This window comes from Piliocolobus tephrosceles, chromosome 10 (genome assembly GCF_002776525.5).
Source record: "Piliocolobus tephrosceles isolate RC106 chromosome 10, ASM277652v3, whole genome shotgun sequence".
Taxonomy (NCBI): Eukaryota; Metazoa; Chordata; class Mammalia; order Primates; family Cercopithecidae; genus Piliocolobus; species Piliocolobus tephrosceles.
The window spans coordinates 60295040-60305689 of record NC_045443.1 but is presented as its reverse complement, the minus strand read 5'-3'; positions in this window follow the sequence as shown (position 1 = coordinate 60305689).

The window sequence follows — 10650 nt, the reverse complement described above, 5'->3', positions numbered from 1 at the left end:
AATAAAATCTCTGCAGCACTGTGACATGTCCATAATGGCCTAACGCCCAAGCTGGAAGGTTGTGGGTTTACAGGAATGAGGGCAAGGAATACCTGGCCTGCCCAGGGCGGAAAATCACTTAAAGGCATTCTTAAGCCACAAACAATAGCATGAGCGATTTATGCCTTAAGAGCATGTTCCTGCAGCAGTTAACTAGCCCAACCTATTCCTTTAATTCGGCCCATCCCTTCATTTCCCATAAGGGATACTTTTAGTTAATTTAATATCTATAGAAACAATGCTAATGACTGGTTTGCTGTTAATAAATATGTGGGTAAATCTCCATTGGGGCTCTCAGCTCTGAAGGCTGTGAGACTCCTGATTTCCCACTTCACACCTCTATATTTTTGTGTGTGTGTCTTTAATTCCTCTAGTGCCCCTTGGTTAGGGTCTCCCCTACCGAGCTGGTCTCGGCAATTTGTGATGCCCATGAGTATTCAAATTCCAGTACATCCATGGTATGTAGGAATTCTGTGAGACTCAAAATGAGTACAAGGTAAGTGTGTTATGTCTAGGACGGAGTATGTGGCGGTGCTGATGGCCCCAAGGGACAGCACTTTCCATTTAATCCAGAATTTGCTTCAAACACAAAAAGGAGGCATTGGTATTCTAAGAAGTAGACAATCAAGGAACCCTATCAATATTCTTTCTTGGTTTTGTTGCACCACAAATAATGATATGGAAAGGGAGAGTTTCTTTTCCTTTCAATCATTCCATACTCATTGGATAGCATTGATAGACTGAATATATATATATATAAATGAACTAAAACAGTTGAGTTGGTTTTGTGCAGCATTTGTACTATTCTGTTAAGAATATACACATGTAAGTGTGAGCTACAAAATCCAAACCATAATTTTGAGGATTCCACACAAGTTAAATGCACTTATATTTACATTTAGATCTGGCAATATATAACATAGAGATACATGACAAAAACTTATGCTAAAAGTTTACAGTTTAAACTTTTCTTAGGACAATATTAAGTAGCAAATGCACCATAGTAGGTCAAGAGAGAGAATGTGGAAAGGAACCACTTTATATTGTAATATACTTTCCTGCTTTTTGAAGCAAGGAGCTCTTCATTGTTGTTTTGTGTGGGTCCCGTGAATTATGTAGGTGGACATGGGGCCAGGCATTGTGTTGGGAAATGAGGACAGTGATGAACAAGTAGGACACAGACTCTGTCCTCATGGAGTTTACATTTGAGCACAGATAATTACGTAAGAACCATTGCTATAAAAGGTACAAAAGGAAAGTACAGGATGCTATGAGAACACATAAATGAAAGAACCTCTTTTGCTCGGTGTTGCTGATTGCCTACTCAACAGCTCTTCTCCCTTGCCAACAAAATTTACCTTATTTAGAGACTAAAACTGCCAGATCCTGACTTTCCCAGCAGGTATGGAGTATGGGCATGTGGCTAAATCCTGTCCAGTGTTATTTGAGTGTAAGTCTGCTGGATACAGGGACACTTTTGGAAAAGATTTTCCTCCCTGATAAAGAAACATGAAGAGAAAATCCTTCCCTTTTCTACTTTAGCTTTGTTACATGAGGACCTGATGCCTGGAGCAGTGGTAGCCTTCTTGTGATTATGAAAGAAAGCCATGAAAATGGCAGAAAGCAGACCCAGGGCTCTAATGTAACTTTGAACCTCTGAGTCAATCCAGAGCTGTCTGTGTATGGACTTCTTGTTAGGTGATGAAACGTAAGTCCTCAGTGTTAAAGATAGCTTTGAGTATTCTGTTGTTTGCGGTCAAGACTTACTAATACATTGATCTAGTTTGGGTGATCAGAGAGGCTTCCCCTGAGGAAGTTGTATATACGCCAGAACAATAAGCAGAAATTACATTTTCAAAAACTGGGGAGAATAGAGTTCTAGGCAGACAGAATAAACATATTTGAAGCCCCTGAATCAGGAAGGTGCTTGATGTGTTCGAGAAGCTAAGATTCAGAGGTGTACGTGCTGGGGAACTAGAGCGGATGTTCAGCACTCTGTATATCGGGTTCTAGGATACAGCAGCAGACAGACAACTCCACCCTTGTCCTGCAGGAGGTTGGTGATAAGCTTACTGCTTCTCTATAATGTGTCCAAGAAAGTTCAGACTCCAGCACTCAGGGTACCTATCAGCCTTCCCACAGCTCACTGGCAGCAAATGTTATCTTCGCATTTTTGTTGACAATCCCACTTGTAGAAAGTGGATGCCTTGCCTGCATGTAGCTACTCTGAGTGGTAACACAAAGATTATCAGAATTTTTAGCAAACAGTAAACTCTTTGGCACATAACTTTTCTTGTCCTGATAAGTAAGCAACATGATGCAAAGGCAGCAGAGATCATTAAGTGTAAGATCCATAGAGGCGTGCTTCGGCAGACAGAGTTAAAAATATTTTTATGTAAGACTTGGATGATTCCCCAAATGATAAAAATAATGAGGAGGGCAAAGTCATCAGGAATGTTTGTATAATTGCAGCTTTAATGGTTAGAATCCACTCAGCTTCCATGACTAAGGTATGGCCTAGGTGTCTGATGGTTCCCACAGATAATGACATCTTCAGGAATAAAGCTATCAGAGCCATTATCATGATCATGTTTATCAACATCTCATCATAGTCATCAGATTTGGTGCCAGAAGCGGGAAAAGCTGTGTTTTACAAAACAGACATACACCTCCAAAGCCTGTTTAAACTGCAATTACACAACGGCAGTGATTTTCTGTAATTTGTGGGTGGAAGGAGATGAAACCCTGGGCTCTGCGTTGGAAACAGAAAAAGAAAGAGAGAGAGACGAGAAGGAAATAGCATTTTAATTATGTTTTTAAAAAATTTATATAGCACCTTCAGCATTATAAAAACATCATCTCATAAATCCTCTTAATAGCCATATTAGTTAATCCCACAGTTGAAAGAAGAGGAAATTAAAGTAATGAGATGCCTAAGTGGCTTGTCCCCAGCATGAATGCACTAGAGACATCAGGGAAATAAAACTGGCACTATTAATTTGATGAGTGGCTCTCTCATCTTTTGGTTTTTAAACCTTGACAGAGATTGGACAGGAAATTAAAGATCATGCACTGGAGCCAAAAGCCACTGTTGGCCTCGCAATGTTGTGAATTAAGTAGAAAGACCCAGCACGATTCGGTCATGAAATAATCTGCTGGAAAGGAAGATTTTTGAAAGTATACTAGATATTTCTGTGGATGTTAATGAAACTCCATTGGGAGTATCCAACTTAAGAACTTAAGCTAGAATGGACATTTACAGTCTTTCTGCATTGGCATTCTGTCTCTAGCTTTTTCTGTCTCTCATTTGTTCATTCAACAAATATTAGTTGAGTGCCTAATATTTGCCAGGCGTAGCTCTAAACACTAGGAATATAGCAGTGACTCAACCAGCCAAGGCTCTTCTGCCCTCACCAAGCTGTCCTTCTGCAGAAAGGGAATCGGGCAATTAACAAGTAAAAAATAAATGACAAAGAGAATATCAGAGAATGATGCCTGCTGCTAAGGGAAACAGAACAAGGTAAAGGAAAGATGGTGAGTCGGGGTGTGAAGTTCCTTTGGTTAGGGTGATCAGGAAAGGATCTTTCAAAAGGGAAATAAGAGTAGAGACCTGGAGGAAAATTGGAGACAGATTCCTGGTGGGGAGTTCTGCAAGTGCAAAGGCCCTGAGTTAGGAACAAGAAAAGCAGGAAGAAACCATGTGGCAGAATCATAAGGAGAAAGAGAGTGAGTGGTAGAAGATGCAGTTGGAGAGCCATTAATTCATTCATTCATGAAAACTGAGAATTACAAGCCAGTTACTGCGTGAAGTGCTGTTTCAGAGGAAGGGTCTATGTCTTCCTTCTTTGGTTGGCTCTTGTACAAAATTCTCCAGGGTTATTTCACATAAAATGGAGGAGAGAAAATGCCCTGCTCAGTGGGCTGCAGTCTCTCTCCTGTTTCTTTTATGCCTGTTCTGCAGTGAGGCACTTAATGACCTTATTTTGCCTTAATGTACTTTCACAGGAAAAAAAAAAAAAACAAAAAACAAAAAACACACATTATTCCATCCCTAATTTTAAGGTAGTTTATGAAATAGGAATGAATAATATAGGCACAGTTTGTTCCAGTGAGTTTCTAATAATCAAATGCTTCCTTGCTTGGTGTAGCCTGGCTTCCACACAGGGATTCTAATTGAGAGGAGTTTTGCAAAATCAGCATTTAGTATTCTGTGACACTGATTTGGCAAATACTTTGTTAGTATAATAGGCCTCAATATATAAAGTAATTTGAAGACTGGTTCTGAAAAGAAGCCCAGCCAATCTCTGTGTGAACGCTGACAGATGACACTGCCAAAGGTCTCATCCAGATGGAATCAGCAGGGATTTATGCATTTATGGACTCAGTACCAGCATATAAATCTAAACTACTCTAACAAATCCTAGATCAAAAGATACATATGCCTTTCTTTTGCTATGTCCAAAGCCTTGATTATACACTGAATTTTTGAAATAAAAAGGCCTACAAATCAAATATTATTTACTTCTCATTTTTATTCCTTTTTGGTTCAGGTTTTATGATCACTTGAGCCTATGGGGTAATGCTAGGTACATCTATATTATTTTAGCCTAGAACATGAAATAGTTGGCTAGGAGGAATTGAGAATGGTTAGCATAGTTGTTTGGTTAGCATAAGTGGTTGGTTGGCATAGTTGATTTGCAGATATCAGCATACACTTAATTATTATTTTTAAGTGCTACTTGAAAACTAATTATGTCTGTCCTGTTGGAATTACAGGTGTGAGGAGGGTCACATAATTTAATTATATGACAAATTTGCTGATTTCGATCTTCTACTGACAGTGCCTTGAGTTGAGAAGCTATGCCTTCCTGCTGTTTTCTTCAGCATGTAATACAAATATGCACACTATTTGTCCTTGACATATAGTAGGTGCTGACTAAATACTTGTTGAATGAGTAAAATATGAATAAAAATAGAAACTATAGTGAGTTCATTATAACTAAGACAATTTATGCTTTGTATAAGCTAAGCCAATTAAAACATTTCATATATATTCACTTGTAGAATGTCACTTTCTTATTACAAATGGCTTTATATGTATATAATAATTTTACGAGCACATAACTGTGATGATGTTATAATGCTGTTTTCTTTGTTCGACCAGTCTTTCAGATCTCCAGGCTTCTACCCCTATCTCCAACTCATGTTAATAACCTACTAATGTGTCTAATTAAGAGCATGGACATAAGAGGCAATATTCTTCTCATCCCAGTACCATCACTTATAACCTGTGTGACTTTGAAAAAATTTTGTAAATTTTCTGTGACTCAGTTTCTTCATCTGTAAAATGAAGATCATATAACCTACCTCAAAGAGTTATGAGAATTGAATGAACTAATATATGACAAGCTCTTAGAAGAATGCTTACTTGCTCGTATGCATGTATACCACTAACTATAGGTAGAAGGCTTTAGTTCCTTACCACTTGGGTCTCTCTGTAGGGCTGCTCACCATATGGCAGCTAACTTCTCCCAGAGCGAGTGATCTCAGAGAGAGAGGAGAGGAGACTGCCAGGCCTTTTATGACTTGGTCTCCAAAATATCATGCTTTGTAACACTGTAGCTTTAAATATGTTTATATTAATATTTTAAATGGCTATATTTAAATGGCTATATTATATTTTAAATAAAATATAGGTTGATGCAACAGTAATTACTTTTAATGGCAAACACTGCAATTACTCTTGCACCAATCTAATAACTTCAGAGTTTTTAATCTTGATTAAAAGGTAACTGCTTGTTCATATATGTATTCACAAACAGCTTTACCAAGATTTTATTTCTTAAAAAACAACACTTTAATCTATCTGCAACTCATTACTATTTATGACAAATATCCTAATTTTATTTGTTCTTAATGGTTAGACAGTTACCTAGCTGAAATAATTTTATACTCTTATTTCTTCAAATTTGGATCTTTATCAATAATCACTGTTACATATAAGTCCCTCCAATCTCAATGGCCTAACATAATAAAAGATTATTTGCTAAACTAGTGTAGGTATTTCTGGGCGGGAAGGTCTTCTGGCTTGCTTCTTCCAAACAGTGGTTTGGGGACCTGATTTCTTTCATCTGTGGGCTCTCCATCTTCAATACAATGCTTCTAGGATGGCCCTGGTAGTCATTACCATTCCAACTAGTTAGCCAGAAGTGGAAAAGTACATGGAGAATCAGGTATGTAAGACTTTTATGGGACAAAGCTGAAGGTGGTATACAATGTTTCTGTGCTTGTTTCATAAGCCAGAGCTCAGATGCGTGGCCACTCAGTGACAGGGAGGATGGGAAATATATTCAAATTGGTGTCACCGATCTGTTTGTCAGTTTCTATGCTAGTGTCATATTGTTTTGATGGTATGTTTTAATATTTCTCAAAGTCCCCCTTACTGGTTTTCTTTTTACATTTTCCTTCTAAAGTTTGAATACATTTTATCAAATTTCAAAATCAAAGTCAAATAGCCACAACAAAACTCCTTGTTGACATTTTCATTGAAAATGTATTAAATTTAATATTGTTTGTAGGAAAGGTGATATTCCTATGTTGCTATCTTCCCAACCAAGAACATGTACCTTTTCTTTTGTTAAGGTATAGTTTTATGAGCTTCCTCAAGATTGAAATTATAGAAGAAACTAGAAAAAATAGAAAGGTTCACAGCTGAGCTGTTTTTTCTTTATAAATTAAGTTATATTGTACTTACTATGAAATGGACAGATCTTAAATACACAATTAGATGTCTTTGGACAAGTTTATACATCCCTATTAAGATATAGAATATTACCATCACCCCAGAAGCTTCCCTTGTGAGTCTTCTAATGAATCCCCACAACAAAGGTTACTATTGTTCTGATTTTCAGCACTATAGTTTTAGTGGTACTTGTTCTTGAACTTCATATAAGTGAAATTGTATGTATTTTGTTTCCGTGTAAACCTTTTTTTTTGTTTCATGTGGCAATTCACCTGTGTTGCTACATTGATCAATTTGTCCATTTGTATTACTGAGTAGTATTCCATTGCATGGATATACCATAATTTGTTTATTCACATTTTGAATAACATTTGGGTTGTTTCAGTTTATTGCTATTATGCTTAAAGCTACTATGCACATTGATGTGCAAGTCTTTGTGTGGACATATGTATTTATTTCTCTTGAGAATATATTTAGAGGTGGAATTCCTAGGTCATAGCATAGGTGTATATTTAACTTTATAAGAAACTGACAACAGTTTTCTCAATTAGTCAGCCATGTTTTACACTCCCACTGGCAATGTATCCTCCACATTAATAACTGTCACACATTACATCCTCAGAGACACTTGATGTTGTTGGTCTTTTGTTTTAGGCATTTGAGTGGATGTATAGTTTCTCATGTTTTAAAAATATCAAGTTTAGTGTAGTATAATTTACATAAAATGCAATCATTTTCAGTCTACAGTTCAGTGGAGTCTCACAAGTATATACATTCATACAACAAGCCCAGAGTCAAAATATAAAACATGTCTATTACCCCAAAATATAAAACATGCCCATTATCCCTTATGCCCTTTCCATTCAATTCCCACCCCTCATCCCCACTCCAGGCAACTACTGATTTGCTTTCAGTCACTATAGATTGATCTTTCCAGCAATTTCATGTAAATAGATAAAGTCCTCTTTTGTGTCTAGCTTTTTTACCTAACATAACGTTTATGAGATTTATCTATAACATTGTGCATATTAGTAATTTGTTTCTTTTTATTGCCAAGTAGTATTCTATTATATGAATATACCATAACTCACCTGTTGATGAATATTTGGGATGTTTCTACTTTCTGGCTATTGTGAATAAAGCTGCTGTGAGCATTTGTGTACAAGTCTTTATATGAATACATGCTTCCACTTTTCTTGGGTAAATACCTAGATGTTAAATTGCTATACTATATAGCAAGGGTATGTTTGCCATTTGGATCAAATTATCCAGAGGGGGAATCATATCGTTGTTGCTCAGTTCTAACTTTGCAATTCTCCCTTCCAGTTTGCGTAAGGCTCGGCTCTACTTTATGTCTCAATTTTCAGGTCATAGTTGACTTTAGGATTATTCATCAAAACCTGATATGGGTATGCTAATCAAACACAATTGTTAGGAATTCATTCAAAAGCCATTTAGGGTTTTTTTTTTTTTTTTTCTCTCCACTCTCTTCTTACATTTTATTCAAGGTAGGAAAGTTCTTCCCCTGCCTCTGTTTGAAATTTCTTTCCTGATCATTTTCATTTAACGGAACATCCTATGCTCAATTTAAATGGCAAAGAAGAGTCTCAAATCTTGCTACTTAGAAGGTCCAGTCTCGGCCGGGCGCGGTGGCTCAAGCCTGTAATCCCAGCACTTTGGGAGGCCGAGACGGGCGGATCACGAGGTCAGGAGATCAAGACCATCCTGGCTAACACGGTGAAACCCCGTTTCTACTAAAAACAATACAAAAAACTAGCCGGGCGAGGTGGCGAGCGCCTGTAGTCCCAGCTACTCGGTAGGCTGAGGCAGGAGAATGGCGTGAACCCGGGAGGCGGAGCTTGCAGAGGGCTGAGATCTGGCCACTGCACTCCAGGCTGGGTGACAGAGCGAGACTCCGCCTCAGGGAAAAAAAAAAAAAAAAAAAAAAAGAAGGTCCAGTCTCATGTACAAAGCTTTCAACTTCATTCAAAGTTATTGCCGCTTCCTATGAAGGGGACAGTTCATCAGGGGTATCAGGGGTCCCCCATGTTTCTGCATATTTCGCTGGAGAGCACTGACTTTCCTTGATTCTGTAACATCTTTTCACGGATATGCGTGTAGTGAACAGCCTTAGAAGACAAAGATAGTGTCTCCCTCAGGAATAAAGAGCAGACTGCTTACTGTCCAGTATAATAAAGATATTGTCTCCCTCTGGAGAAAAGGGTAGGCATGTTTATTACCCATGAAAAAACATTTGGTTTCCCTAAACATAGAGTTCCTCTCCCATTGCACAATCCACTGCATGTACAGGTGTAATGTGGCCCTCTTTGCATTGCCCAGTGGAAATTAAGGTTCAGGAAACCAGCATAAAAATGCTAATACTCTGATCTCTACTATTGCTGTGAGTAATAAACTGTCCTTTGTCTCTGGCTTGGGAATCTTGTTTCCTACCAATATCCATGAAACTATAGAAGGCCAACTTACAAACAGGGTACAATCTCAGACCCTTCATAGTTCTTGACACATTTTTCCCTGGGAAAGAGCTTCTGCCTAGGGAAAGAAATAGCAGTGGCCTTTTTACCAGTTCTATGTCCTCTTTTATTCATTGGCTACTTTCTTCTATTGGCTATTCTCCAGGTCCTAAAGCCTTAGGGGAATGGGCAGTGGGAAGATGGAGAGGTAAAGGAAAAGAATATTCTCACCTAACACTGTCAAAAGTTGGTCTGTCCCTCTCTGGGAGACTGACATATGGTTGAATTACTTTTGCAGGCCCTTTAAAGAACCTGTTGCTAGACATCTCTTCCTGAAAGTTCCCCTAATTCTGATGAATGCATCTCTCAACAGAATGACACCATTTTTCCTTTCATGGCCCATAAGAACCCTGTGGTTCATCTTTAGCCTCCATCTGCTGCATCCCTATCTCCCATTCTGAGGGCCCTGCTGAACGGAGCCCGATTCAACTTCACACTGCCGATCTTGTGTATATGGTCTATGTCTGATCCTCAGGAGACACTTGCACATCTTTGTTGTGGCAAATCTGAGGCATGCAGCCTAAGCCCAAAACAAACTCCTCTCATTCGGCTCCTGCAGGAGTCAGACTCCAGTGCTGAGTGTCCTCCATCTGCTCTCTCAGGTAATCCTGTTGAAACTCCCTTTCCTAGGCTTAGGAAAAAGATCAGACACCACCTACCTCTACCCTTTGAGGGAAGGAAAGGAGGGGAAAAAGCACACAGCAATGCTCTAAGAAACACTTTTCAAAAATTCTGATTTCTTACCCCTTTATAAGTACTGGGTTTTGTAATTTCCTTTTTTCTGTGGTTTTTTCTTTTTAAAATTTACATATAATAATTGTATATATATGTGGGGTACATAGTGATGTTTTGATACATATAATGTATAGTGATCAGATCGGAGTAATTAGCATATCTATCATCTCAAACATTTGTCATTTTTTTATGTTGGGAACATTCAATATCCTTCTAGCTATTTGGAACTATGTATTTGTTGTGGGAAGTCAGGGACCCCGAATGGAGGGACCAGCTGAAGCCGTGGCAGAAGAACATAAATTGTGAAGATTTCATGGACATTTATTAGTTCCCCAAATTAATACTTTTATGATTTCTTACACCTGTCTTTACTGTAATCTCTGAACATAAATTGTGAAGATTTCATGGACACTTATCACTTCCCCAATGAATATCCTTGTGATTTCCTATGCCTGTCTTTACTTTAATCTCTTAATTCCCTCATCTTCTTTTTAGCTGAGGAGGATGAATGTCACCTCAGGACCCTGTGATTGTATCAACTGCACAAATTGTTTGTAGAGCATGTGTGTTTGAACATGAAATCTGGGCATATTTTTTTTTTTT